Source organism: Neltuma alba, unplaced genomic scaffold (genome assembly GCF_004799145.2).
Source record: "Neltuma alba isolate B1F8T4 unplaced genomic scaffold, ASM479914v2 tig00011337_pilon, whole genome shotgun sequence".
NCBI lineage: Eukaryota > Viridiplantae > Streptophyta > Magnoliopsida > Fabales > Fabaceae > Neltuma > Neltuma alba.
Window position 1 is genome coordinate 587526 of NW_021636039.1, and position 14125 is coordinate 601650.

A 14125-nucleotide genomic window follows, 5' to 3' on the forward strand; every position below is an offset into this window, starting at 1 on the left:
GATGAGACATATAAATAGGATTCGCCAATAGCCTTGTAATTTAATACCATGAAAGATCTATAGTAAATTGAAGGTTACAAGTTCAATTTCACTTGTAATCATCTATCCCTTTAATTTTTTGGTTTGGGGGAAAAAAGATAGGTTTGCAAATTCTGTTAGATACAAGAATATTCTAGTCAAGACAGGACAAAAATATACCCTGCCATCCAATACCCATTTGACCGAACGGTTAGCTTCCTAGAAAATTTTACTAACCAGGTAAAAGGAAGAGAGCAATATCCCTTTCATTCTCTCCCTTCCATTTTTCTTGTACTTATCAGCGTGTTAAGCTTTTTGTTTGTTTGTAACTCTTAGATGCATCACGTAGGAAAAACATCAGCGAACGAGAATTCCTTCAACTTAGGTGTACACAGGCTCTTGCTTATATTCCATATTCCAATTTTGACCTGGGACTTTAAGCCTGGGAATCAGTGAATGGCATTGACGTCTCTTTAATGTTAATGAAATGCTCTTTCACAAGTATAAACTTCCATTATACAGATCTTGGTCCATAAAAGATTAAAGAGTTTGCCTACAGCAAAAACTAACACAGAAAACAAACCTGAGCAGTAATTGGACCAACAGCTCCAAAAAGGTCAAAGTTTTTTCAGAGAGGGGAGGCCTCAAAAACATATTAGTCAAGAATATCTCAGTCATATCACATCGCTAATGTACAATTCAATCAATTAGAAGAAATTAAATTACGAATCGAACTAGCTAAACCAGTATGGCATATGGAAAGCTAATTTTCACTTAACTTTAGCTATTATACTAGGAAGGAAGTAGGTTGCAAGAAGGACCTATCAGAACTTTCTCCCAAAAGCAATAAATCAGATTGAACAAAGCATTAGTTTTAGCCATTATACTAGTATGGAAGTAGGATGCAAGAAGGATCTATCAGAACTTTCTACCAAAAGCAATACATTAGATTGAACAAAGCATTGTTATTTGAGGGCCTGAGGCTAAAATTAAAAGGAGGTCAAAGATACAGGGCTTCATATCTGGTATAAAATAGGATGGCCGCTTGTGCACTCCTCATGAGAGGCATTGAGTCTTGCAAATGTCAAATAGCCTGTGTGACCTCTTGCTTCACCTTTAGGCCTGGCCATAACAGTAGAAACACTACTGCTACTGCTAAGCACATTGCTTCCATGAGAACATTGCCTTCTCTTGCAGGGAAGAGAACCATTGGCAACGTTCCCTTCTCCTGCAATCCCATCCATTCTCTCTTCCCGAATTTCATATGTGCGTAGGAGCACCTCAAATGTCCTTTTATCTATGCATGTGCCAAAAGAATGCACGCCAGTTAAATAGATTCTTTTACACTCCACAAAAAGAAGGAAAGAAAGAACACAAAGGTACCTGTGAAGCTGGTTTGAAGTGTTTCGCATGATCGTTGTACTTGTTCAATACATGGGGAGAATGAGCACAGAGTTCCATCCTGTTTTAACATTTTTGCAGCTGAAGGAATGGCTAGCCAAGGTTGGGGTAGATCGAGAAATAGAGCATCAGCTAAACCAGCGAATTCACCAGGAAATCCCTCGCCCTGGATGTCTCTCACATTCACACTGATCAAGCTGCTTAGACCTGTCCTCTCAAAATCTTCCCTAAAATGAGATCAGGACCAAGTTAACAAAAGACCCAAAATTGTAAATTTATCACAATCTAAACCGTACAAAACAAAAGATAGTATTGTAAACTTCTTCCCTTCTCTCACCCACACTCACAGACAGACTCGCTCTGTAACCATCAAATGCTTTTTAAAATCGTGTTGTGGAGTTCTCGCAGAAGCAAGTGCCGTTAAAATAACAGAGCTGCTCGATCAACTAGCATAGAAGCATATAATTGTTTGTTTCAAGAAGTACAACACATAGCTAAGGTAATAAAGCAAACAAGTCGACCTGTAAAAGATAAGAACAAATATACCAGGTATCCAATAAAATGAGATAGAAATTTCTGATGTAAGAATCTGAATATTATCTTTTTGGTTACCTAGCTGAGGCAGCTCTTTGTTCATGGAAATCAAACGTATAGACATGTCCTGTAGGAGCAACGGCCGTGGCAAGAGAAGTGGTCAAAGATCCACTTCCAGTTCCAGATTCCATAACCAAGCAACCAGGAACAACTCCAAGTACATGATCACAAAGCTAATATCAGCAATATAGAGAATCTGAGTCCTATGGCTTAACACAAGAGTCCATAGCTCTGGAGTAGGAGCCAACAAGTATACAAAACCACCCTTGTTACTGAACACCTTGGAACCAAATGGCTTTCCGATCCAGTCGGAATGTTTGAAAACTCCGAAACGATTCTGGAGGACACAATTTTCAGACACCGTCACAGGCTTCATGGTATCATGCCTCTCATAAACAATAACCAAATCGCCATTACTGATGAATCGATTGAACGATAACTTGTTAGCAGGATTACAGGCCAGCATATTAGAATTCTTCAAATTCTTCAGCGAAGTACCAAAAGAATAAATCGGCTGTCAGAAAATAAACAACAGAGGAAACCAATGAAATAACTGATTTGTGATGTAGAATATAATCTCCAAAGTTATGTGGAATTCCGACAAAGGCACGAAGCGATTCGAAGAACGAAGAAGCAGAACGAAGAGGGGTATAGAAGAAATCCTTGATAGGAGAAATTTATTTTGAATAAGTTAGAGAGTGCTCTGCATTCCCTTGAAAGTCTATGTAAGGCAAAGCAAGGAACAATAACGGTCACTCCAACTTCTAAACCCTAGCACCATTAAACTCCGGAGTCCCGCGGAAGAAAAGGAAGCATGTTCTGCGGTTGTCTCCCAAACGCACCGTTACTTTTTCCTCAATTTTATTTTCACGGCCCAAATGGCCAGATATCTGGGCTGGATTGGATGCTCTGGCCCAAAATAAAAAGCTTGGCATTTTGGGCCTCTTTGAAGTGAACAAAAGGGTTAATATGTGTTTGGGTTTCCATGGCCTCATCACCAACAAATGAGCTTTGCCTTTAATCCATTCAATAACCGGGGTTTTGTTTATTCTTGAGCAATTGGGCTTCGCTGCTCCTTTGACCTTGCAGAAGAATAACAACATCTACTTTTGTTACTATATTTCATATTTCACTATTTCATGATGGGACGAGGAGAATATCAGAGAATAAAATACCCACAAATTTCAGTACTAAAACTAGTACAAAATTAAAAGGAAAATAAGTGACAAAATTAAAAACAGAATATGAGGCATAATGGAGCATCCTATCCTGCCTCTTTATCATTCCATTCCACATATAGTTAAAAATTTGAGGGTGGGGTTTTATTCCCTTTTTTTTTTGGGGGGGGGGGTGGCGCATGAATGCAAAAGCAGTATTTGAATCTCCTTAATTGAGCTTTTCAATTGCCCACTGCGACAAATCTTTTCGTCTTCATGTGTAGCCACAGTTTTACTCTTGGAGACTGATTCTTATATGCTTTTTATCTCTATAGTTATTGGAGGCTTTGATTTGGTTGTTGCTTAGAGGGTTTGCAGAACTTGTGCATCAGGCTGTTGTGTTTTGTCTTGTGAACTTTTTCATAAATTAGCGTCTGGTGTGTGCTGTTATCTTATGTATGATCATCTATCTATACTTCTATTTTTTTCCGAATAATATAATTGACTTTTTATTTTTTAAAAAAAATTGAGCTCTTGAAATTAAGCTTCCGTTGAAAGTTATTAGTCATTATGATTGTAGTCCAACGGTGTTGAAGGAGGAGCTAAATTAAAGACTTGTTTACAAGAGGAAAAGAAAAAGGTGAATCCCCATTTAATCCCCTTATTAGATCGCATCTAATGCCTAATATTAGTATACCTTAATTTGTTTTGTGGGGGGGGGGGGGGGCGGGGACTAGTATACCTTAATTTAACACTTAATCGAGAAAGCCTCAATTTGAAATATTCAAATTCAAAAGTAAAAGCTTTCAACTTTCAAGGAACGGTGTTAAAAAAAAAAAAAACAGTGCATCTTGATCGATGTTCTCCAACATTGAAAGATGCCACAACTTTCAAAGATTGCCGAAGAAATTATGAAGGGAAGGGTCAAAAAGAAAGTGCATCATTTTTGTACCAAAACAAGAAAGTGCATTTTGATATTGTCCAACAAATTAAAGAGATGCACCATAATTTTCAAAGATTGCCCTACAAATCATCCAAGTTTGCCTCTCATCACTTTTTGGTTGTCTCGAGCATACAAGGGTGCTTCGTACAAAGCTGTCATGGTGTCCAATAAGGCTTTCTGCAACATTTGTCAAACATTCCACCACTTCTCCTTCGTCATCATTCCAGCTTATATATTCATAGGCTTTCTTTTTCAAACTGTAAAACGGATTTCGTTTCAGGCCCTTTTCCCGCTTTTGTTATGATCTCATTATTAAGGTTTCAACATTCATCATTGCAGCACGTCGTACAATGAGAAATTTGCTTTAAAAAAAACAGGGGCGTCAAAATTCAAATTTACTTTAGAAGTTTTCCCTTGGAAGTGGTGGGCACCTGAAATTTTTTTTTTTTGTGTGCAAATTTATTCTGAAAGTTTAAAATCGTTATAATATTGTCATCCCATCATTTAAGGAATTAACGTTGATTGCTAAAATAGTAATGTTAATCATTACTATTTTTAAGAATAAGAAGTAATATTGATACGATTTTAAACTTTTAAGATAAGTTTGTACCCAAAAAAAAAAAAACTTCCCAATGCCCACCACTCATAAATAAATTTACACCCTTAACCCAAAAAACAACTCTAGAAATTTAATTTGGCTTCCTATCTCTTGATATGTGGATATCAAGCCCCAACCGCCCTAATTTACAACTCTTCGTAGTATTTTGCAAATCACTTAGGTAGGAAAGTTAATTACCAACAGAAATGCTAACACGATGAGAAAACTTTCCTCTCAAGTTGCAATTACTTGATACATTGATTCTAATCCAATACTACTTTTATTTATAATTATAAAATCTTGTTTATAATCTATAAATGAAATTTTATAATTAAGACTGAAATTAGTATGATGAGTTGTTTAATTGTGACATTCAAACCAGTTTTCTCTTATTTTTATTATCTAATGATTAAGTAAATTGGATTGGGATGGCATTGAAAAAAGAAAAAAAGAAGAAGAGGTTAATTGGACTGGGGAAACAAACGTGGGAAAAAGAGATATTGAAGAGTCTATTCAAATATTGGCTCAAAAAATATTTCATTTATTCAAAATCTTAATGGATGGCAAAAAAAAAAAAACAGAGAACAGTCTTAATGATGTAAACTTCAAGTGAAAAACTATTGCTAATTCTATCTTAAAACTAGCACATTTCTGCCCCTCTAGAACAGTAGACCAAAATATTTTTTATTTATTCTGTTTAGGCATAACTGATCCACCTCACAAGAGTGAGAATATGGGGGAAAAAACAGGGGGGGGGGGAGAGAGAGAGAGAGAGCCAATGTATTTGAGGGAGTATTCATTCATGATATGAAATAGTAGCAGTATATTCTCTATCTTATTTTTCTTTTAAATGATGACGGATAAGTTATTAACATTGAGAATATTTTTTCAACCACTTATAAAATTTTAATCAAACAAAACATCTTGAATTTGGACAGCATCAAAATTTCAAACTTGATCTTTTATTTAGTTAAAAAAAAGATTAAATACTAATCAATATAATATTAATTATTTAATTCAATCAAATATATATATAGTTTCATTACATATCTCGATCCAAAAACGGATGATCTGAAATTCAACACATGCAATTCAATAATTGAACGATGGAGATGATTTAAATGCAATGTCGTAGTGTGAAAAGATGAACTTGCATTATAATTGTAAAGCCTCCCTGGTTTTATTATTGTTGGTAGAAAGCAGCATGGACAAGATGTATAGTACTATCTCCGGTTCTTAATATAAAATCTTGTTTGATTTTTATTTTGGTCCTAAATATAAAACTTCAATACACTTTGTCTCTAATATTTAATTAATTTTTTTTAAGATAGTCCTTCTAATAATTATAGTTCTAGTCAATACACTTGATTAGTAAGGATATTTTAGGAAAGACAACACCTATTTAGAACAAATAACCAACTCAACTTATTTTCTTAATCTCCTCAAATTAGTCAACTGGTTCTTATAATTAGGACTGAAAGTAGTAATAGGAACGAAAAGGACAATGGAAATAACAAACGAGGAAGGAACATAATCAATTCTAAGTGTTGAATATTTGAATGGATTCATTAATTTCCCGGAAAGTTGAACGAAGAAACTGGAAACTGATGTGCGCATGTGTATATGAATGAACGTGGTATTGATTTCTGCTTTCCTGGAAATGGCTCAGGCATACCATTTCTTGTACATCAATTATCAGTATTCCAATTTCCAAGTCAATGCTTAGACTTTGACCAAATTCTATTTTATTTTCTTTTTGTTTTATTTTCTTGGAGGCTGGAAAATAATTGACAAAACCTCTCAGCCATATATAATGGCATGTTTTACACGGCAAGTGAGTCACGTATGGACATTTAAGAAAACTATTTTTAGTCAACATCGTAGCGCAATTATAAATGCTAATCAATTATAATGACCACATACACTGAAAAATAAATTTTTTTTTAAAAAAAAAATTAAAATGTTTCAAATCTTAACAACATTATTAGCTGACTCCTTATTTCCACTCTAGGCATCAGGAGATTTTTATTATGTTTTTAAAATCTAAACAAAATAGTTGGGTGTTGTTGTTGTTGATGGTAGTTTTTATGAGTAAAACCAACCATTGCATGGCATTAAATGGGCAAGTGGTGGGGAGGACCATAGAATTATAAATGAAATAGAATTCGCTACCTGTCACATGTAAAAAAGTTTTTATGCCATTATATTATAAGGATATTAATATAGATCTTTTCTTTTTAAATGATGGTAATTAATTTCCTTTTAATTTGTATCACATGATTTATTTATTTGAGAACTTAATTTAAATGACTTTTTTTTTTCACTCCACTCCATCTAAACACCGCAGAAACCATAAATTCAGTAAAATAAACAGATGATTTGTCCTCTTGTCCCTAAATGAATATATAAAATAAGAAGAGACATTTACTTTTAAATACTTATTTATATTTTCAAACTACTACTCCTCCAATCCTTAATATAAAACATATTTAACTAATTTAATTAGATTAAAGAACTTAGGTAAATTAGTTAATTATAAAAAAATGATATATTTTTTCTAAAATATCGTAATAATCTTCCTTAACATCCTCCCTCCCTTACATATTTGATTATAGTTGAGGGAAATTCCTGAAGGTAATTTAGAAAAAATTAATAAATATAAGAAATAGGCTTTATATTTAAGACTAAAATTAACTTAACAATTAGGTCTTATATTGAGGACCAAAGGAATACTATATTAGGCCTGGAAGGAGAATTGAAAAAGGATATTCCATAGTTCAAACCAAACAGGGCATGGATGGGGGAAGTGTTTGGAATTTTTTCTTGGTGTGGGGGTATTAGAGTACATTAACTAAAGTTTAGGTGCGTTAGTGTAATATACTCCTCATAAAATAATAAAATAATAAATTTTTTTAGAAAATATATTAAAATCGTCGTCCATAAGCTTATTAAAAGATGAAGAAGTAGTTAACCACATGGGAAGAACCGGAAATTCAATGGTGGGTCATACATGTACGTACGGTTGGACGATTCAAGTCACAACTTGGACTTAATCGTTTCTTCTGTTTTATCTTTTTTAGCCCTTTTATTTTTTTTAAAAAAAATATATATTACACGCCAAATTAATCTTTGATATATTTGGATTTTTCTCCTCTCATTTAATGGTGGACATCTTTGATTTTGACTATGAAAGTGACATGAGAGGATTATTATAATTATTACAATTATTTCATGTGAAAACGTAATTATATAATAATATTCTGTGCTTATCCCCGCATTACCTGCTCATCCATCTTTTATTTAATTTAATTCCATTAATTATGTTTAAGCATATTTTGGCTTACATCAATGGACCCCTTTTTTTTTTTCTCCTCAATATTTCTTTCTAGAACGCACGCATTTCATCATGAAATGATGATCTTTTACCCCATTCAAGTCACATCACAATTAAGAATATTTTGGGATCCATCAACGGACATCTTTTATTAAGGACGAAAATCTGTCTAAAAGGTCCGTCAAAGGTGAAATTTGAACATAAAATAAAATAAGATTTATGTGATCAAACTTATTTGAAAAGAACTGTATTTGTAAGTGTAATTACTAAGGCGCATTGTAAGGACAAATAGTTTTTCCCCAAAAAAATCTAATTAATGTAAGTAATTTTAGAATTTTTAGTTGAATTATTTGTTATTATGCACACAATCATCATTTCATATTAGAAAATTCGTGATTTTTTGCTCAAAAAGAATGAATATAAATATCAATCTTCACGTTCGTTAATTTTTTATATCAATATGTGATATATAGTATTATTAAGTCAAATTCAAATATTATCATATTTAATTGAGAATAACTAACAACAAAACAATTAATAAAAATACAACTATATCTTTTTATCAAATAGAAAAATATATTTAATAGTGATAATTGTTATGATTTATTGGCGTTAATCCCAAAAAATTAGCTATAACAGCTTAGAGACAACGTTTCAAATTGTAATGAATGTTAAAATTATCAGTGAAAGGTTAAATAATGCTTGAATTTGATTCAATGGTTTTATATATCAGGTGGTTATATTAAAAAATAATGCTCACATTTAGTGTTTCAGTACAAAAATAATTGTGCGCAGAAAAAAAATAATACTCTTCCGGTCTTTAATATATGACCTAATTATTGAGTTGATTTTAGTTCTAAATATAAGACCCATTTATTATATTTATCAATTTTTTTAAATTACCCCTGTGGATACTCCTTCAACCATAATCAAGTAGAAAAAAGAGAGGAGATATTAAGAAAGATGATTATGATGTTTTAGGAAAAACATACCATATTTCTTATAATTAAATAACTTATCTAATTTTTTTAATCTAATTAAATTAGTTAAATGGGTCTTATATTAAGGATCGAAAGAGTAACAATTACTAGGAGAAACCTGGATAATAAAATATTTGTATAATACTCTTATGGTCCTATTTATAAGGCACTTTCAGTATGTTTCGTATAAGCCAAGAAAAACCTTAAACTTTATTAACTCTTATTTAAAATTTAATAACTTTTCAATTTTATCCCTATTTAGTATACATTATACTTCATGTAAAAAAAATCATCACAATAATAAATTAAAGATAAAATTATACATCATTATAAAAAATTTCTCTAAGCAGGACTAAAAAATATTTTCTCTGGTCATATAATTGAACTAAAAAATATATTTTCTATCTGTACTATAAATAGCTCGAGAGGAGTACAGTACAACTGGCATTTGGCAACGGTTATATCTTATGTTTTATATTTAAACTAGGTGGCGTGAGGAGGAATGGGAAGCGGAATGCCGTGTCAGGAGGTCGGTGGGTCGGTGTGGATGTCCTCTGTACGGCCACGACCGTACGGCACTACGGAATTCACGACAGCTCATTTTCCCGCCACTCTCGCCCTGCCCCAGGCGCATCGCTTCCTCCAAGTCATAACTGAAATTAAATCCCTCCTTCGAGGATCTTAAATGCATATTTATATTTGTCGAAAATCATTTATATTATACAAAAGAACTTTAAATTTACTCATATACGAGTATGTTTTTATTTTTAAAAAAGAGCAATTTTATGGGGGAAAAAAATTACAAGGGTAGTTCTGTAATTGTGAGATTAAATGTAAATATATTTTACACCCAGATATTTTTTATTTGCTTATATTTTTCATTGTATTTTCTTCTTGTTTCCTTTCGTTTGGCCATTTCATTTCGTTCAACTAATCCATTTTTCTTTTTTGTGATGGTATCAGCATTTGATAATTTATCAAAATGAGCCGTCACATATATATTATGATTTTTTTGACCGAAACATCCATGCTTGCATGATGGATGAAGCATAATATAATTATGATGATAATGAAATGTGGACATACAAATATATGGACAAGTTTTGGCCAATTCTTGAAGGCGTGAAAAACGAATAAATTAAAAATTATTGGATTAAAAAAAAAGAATTGAATGAAAAAGCAAAGGCAACAGAAAGCATTGAAGCCGCTTGCCAATAAAACCCAATTAATAAAATTTATGTCTCACAAGAAAACAATTCCCGTTGCTTTCTCCATGGCTTTACCTATTAAACTCTTACTACCTCCGGCCCTTAATATAAAATCTTATTTGAGTTTTATTTTTATTCTAAATATAAGATTCTAATCTATTTTGTCTCTTATATTTATATATTTTTTTTCTAAAATAGTCATTCTAACAATGGTAATTCTAACCAATACACTTGATTAGTAAGGATATTTTAAGAAAAACACCACCTATTTATTACAAATAACTAACTCAACTTACTTCCTTATTATAAGAGCTAGTTGACTAATTTAGGAGATTAATAAGGAAGTAAGTTGAGTTAGTTATTTGTAATAAATAGGTGGTGTTTTTCCTAAAATATTCTTACTAATCAAGTGCATTGATTAGAACTACCATTGTTAGAATGACTACCTTAGAAAAAAATTTATAAATATGAGAGACAAAATGGATTAGGGTCTTATATTTAGGACAAAAATAAAAATAAAAAAGTCTTATATTAAGGATTGGAGGTAGTATCAAACGGTGATACTGCTTTATTTGCTTTTATGTGCCCTTTTTTTTTCAACGCATGTATGTGGGAATATTTTCGGCATCTTCCGTAGGGCCTTCTTTTAATATGTTGTTTCAATTCGACCCTTTCTTTTTAAAAATTCAGAAACCATGCTGAAAATAAATAAAGTTTAAAGATGAAACTAAAATTGAAAGTGGAGGTTTTTTTTTGGGGGGGGGGGGGCTGGAAATTTATTTTTGTCAGGTGGGACCAAATACCTCATTAAATTAGAAAGGTCTAGGTTCAATTATGCCCGCCGAACATTTATTTCCATACGGGAAAGGATCTCTACCCATCTTCTTCTCTCCGGTTTTTTTCCGTTAATGATAAGATTAATATTTGAATGGTTTAGATTTTATTTTTTTAATCCAATTTTAAACTATTCATCTCAAATTTTAGCAGTTTGAATTTATTTTTTTTTTTATAATTTTTTTATGTAGATAATAATTTTATATAAGATCAGATTTGGATCTAATGATTTAAAAATTAGAAGGGGAGGAAACAAGATGGGAAGAGGAGGAGAGCAGGCAGCCTAAAATAAAGGGTAGCATAATGTGTTCCCTTATGCATCAAAAATTACTCTGTTACTAATGAGGATTGGGTTTAGTGAAAAAAAAACTAGTTTCTTACAACTTAATAAACTAAAGTACGAATCTCTATTAAGAAATGTACTCACATTTAATGCCTCCAATAAGAAGATATTACTTGTGCCTAGCAAAAAAAAAAAATCATCATTATGGTCATTTAATCTTCTTTCTTTTCTATATCTTATCATTATCAATTACCAAACATAAATTTTCCCATAAAAAAATTCATTGCATACTCTCTCCATCTCTTTTTATAAGAAACAATCAACACCTCTATATTGTTCCTATTTATAAAAAAAAAAAATTTGCAAGATGTCTTAAATTTTCTTGATTAGTTTCATATTTTGCCTTCATTAATTGTTTATTTTAATATTCAATATATTTAGTGTCTTATTTTTTGAGACGTTAATTTTTTATTTTAGTGATTTTATATTCTCTCTCTTATAATCTCTCACCCCATAAATAAGGGTGGTTTTGAGAAGGAACTTATAATTTTTATATATTATTATTTTTAACTAATTTTTACTAATGTTTTAATGTGATTTGGTCAAATATTTCTTATAAAAAAAGTAGAAGAGAGTACTGAGAATATGAGGGGTCATAATTTTCCCCTAGCCTTTTCTTTCTTACCATCAAAATTGATTCTTCACAACAAACCGCCCTTGAGGATGTGTTTGGCTCAACAAAAAAGATGGGAGGAGAAAGATTTTAATGGAAGAAAAAAAGATGAAAGGAAAACGAGGGTTTTAATATTATCCTGTTTAGATTAATATGAGGAAAGGGAATGGAGGAATTTTAATGTTACCTTATTTGGTTTAAAAAAGGAGGGGAGGAAAGATATTTTTGCCTGGACAACTTTACCTTTATATTATTTATGTTGCTTTTTACAAACTTTATAAAGTAATTAATAAAATATAATCACAAATAACATTTAATAGATAAGATCAACTTTTTATAATTAGTAAAATTAAATAAATATAATGATAATACAAATTAATAACTATAATTGTTTTTACATCTAAAATTATACTGATTGTTTTCTTGATTGTTTTCTTTCTCTTGCATTGCATCTGTCACCTAGAGAAATTAATAATCATATCCGGACAAGCAAATTAAATTCCTTGGAATTGTTCCAAAACATCTCCCTTAAATGCAACATACACTCATCTGGTCCTATTTATGAGGCACTTTCAATATATTTCACATAAATCAAGAAAAACCTTAAAATGTATTAATTCTCCATTAAAATATAATAATTTTCTAACTTTACCCATATTTAATATATACATATTTCAAAAAAGATAACTACCTACACCATAATAAATAAAGAACAAAATAGTACATTCATACTGAAAATTTAATGAAGTGACTTATAAACAGAACAAAAAAAACATTTTCTCTTTGCTTTACAAATAGAACCATAAATAGAACCAGAAGAGTAGTTGAAAAGAAATGTTCACGGGTTCCATATTCTAGATTTGAGTTTAAATATTTTTCAAAGATTGACAAACATCATTTTGAAAAACGAGATGGACGACAAACATCAAATTAAATTCCTTAGAATTGTTGGAAGAGAGGCATGATTATTGAGCCAAAAATCTAGAATATTTTTCAAAGATTGATAATTTTCTTTCAAACACATTCAAAGAGAAGACACAAACCTGCCATGCACCAAGAAAGAAAGAGAGACAAATTGAGAAAAGACGGAGAAGCTGCCGGATAAGCCGAGTTCAAGAGAGTAGAGATGGAGGCTGCGGCTGATAACAAACACAGGGTTTACGATTTCCTTTTGGTAAGGATAGAAGGGTAACATGAGATTATTAGAAGTTAATATTAGCATATTAATCAATACAAGACAAAATATTATTCTTTCCCTCCAAATTCTCTCAATTTTAGAGGGGAGGCTTATGAAGGGAGAGGAGAGAAATTGTTAAAACAATTTTTCTCCCCTCCTAAAATTTTTATCTTGTCAAACAAAGAAAAATTAATAAAATCCCTTCTCCTTCCCTTTCTTTCCAAATCTTTCATACCAGACACATTGTAAGGGAAGAAGGTGAGAAGGCGTCGCAAACATGCGAGCAGCCGACTGGCCGTTTGGAGCAGGAATCATGTCTCATGAAGAGACACAGATTCAGTTTTAACGTGGGCGACGCATCTCATCACCAAGTCTCCTCCTTCTTTTCAGCATCATACTCATACATTTAAGATTTTTTTAAATAATATCTAATTTTACTTTTCATTTATTATTACGTTGATTTTGTTTATATGAGATATAATATATATTAAATAGGCATAAAATTAAAAAAAATACTGAATTTTAAATGATAATTAATAAATTTTAAGGTTTTTTTTTGTCTGTATAAAACATATTGAAATTAACTTATAAATATGATAAGAAGAGTATTTATATCCCTCAGTATACTTTATTAATCTCACAAAAGCACTCCAACTTTCCTTTCTTTTTGATTTGCCTTTATTTAAAATAAGATTATGTTAGAATTAGGGAAGCATCCAAGTTGAAGAGGCAAGTGGCGGTGCCGCCAATGAATCGCTCACCTCAGCCATCACTGCCACTGCCAAGCCATCACTCTCCCTCATCACTTTTTCCCCATTCTAATCGAATTTTATTCTATAACTTTATTTTTAATATTCGTAAATCAGTCTGTATCTGACAATTGGTACAGTTGTATCTTATCCTCGTTGCTTATTACTCAAGTATT

General features: G+C 31.6%; 1 pseudogene; it reads right to left on the minus strand.

The window, feature by feature from the left end:
• Positions 1 to 1034: 1034 nt before the first annotated feature.
• LOC114712144 (tRNA (adenine(58)-N(1))-methyltransferase catalytic subunit TRMT61A pseudogene) lies at positions 1035 to 2726 on the minus strand (annotated as a pseudogene).
• Between the last annotated feature and the right edge of the window lie 11399 nt (positions 2727 to 14125).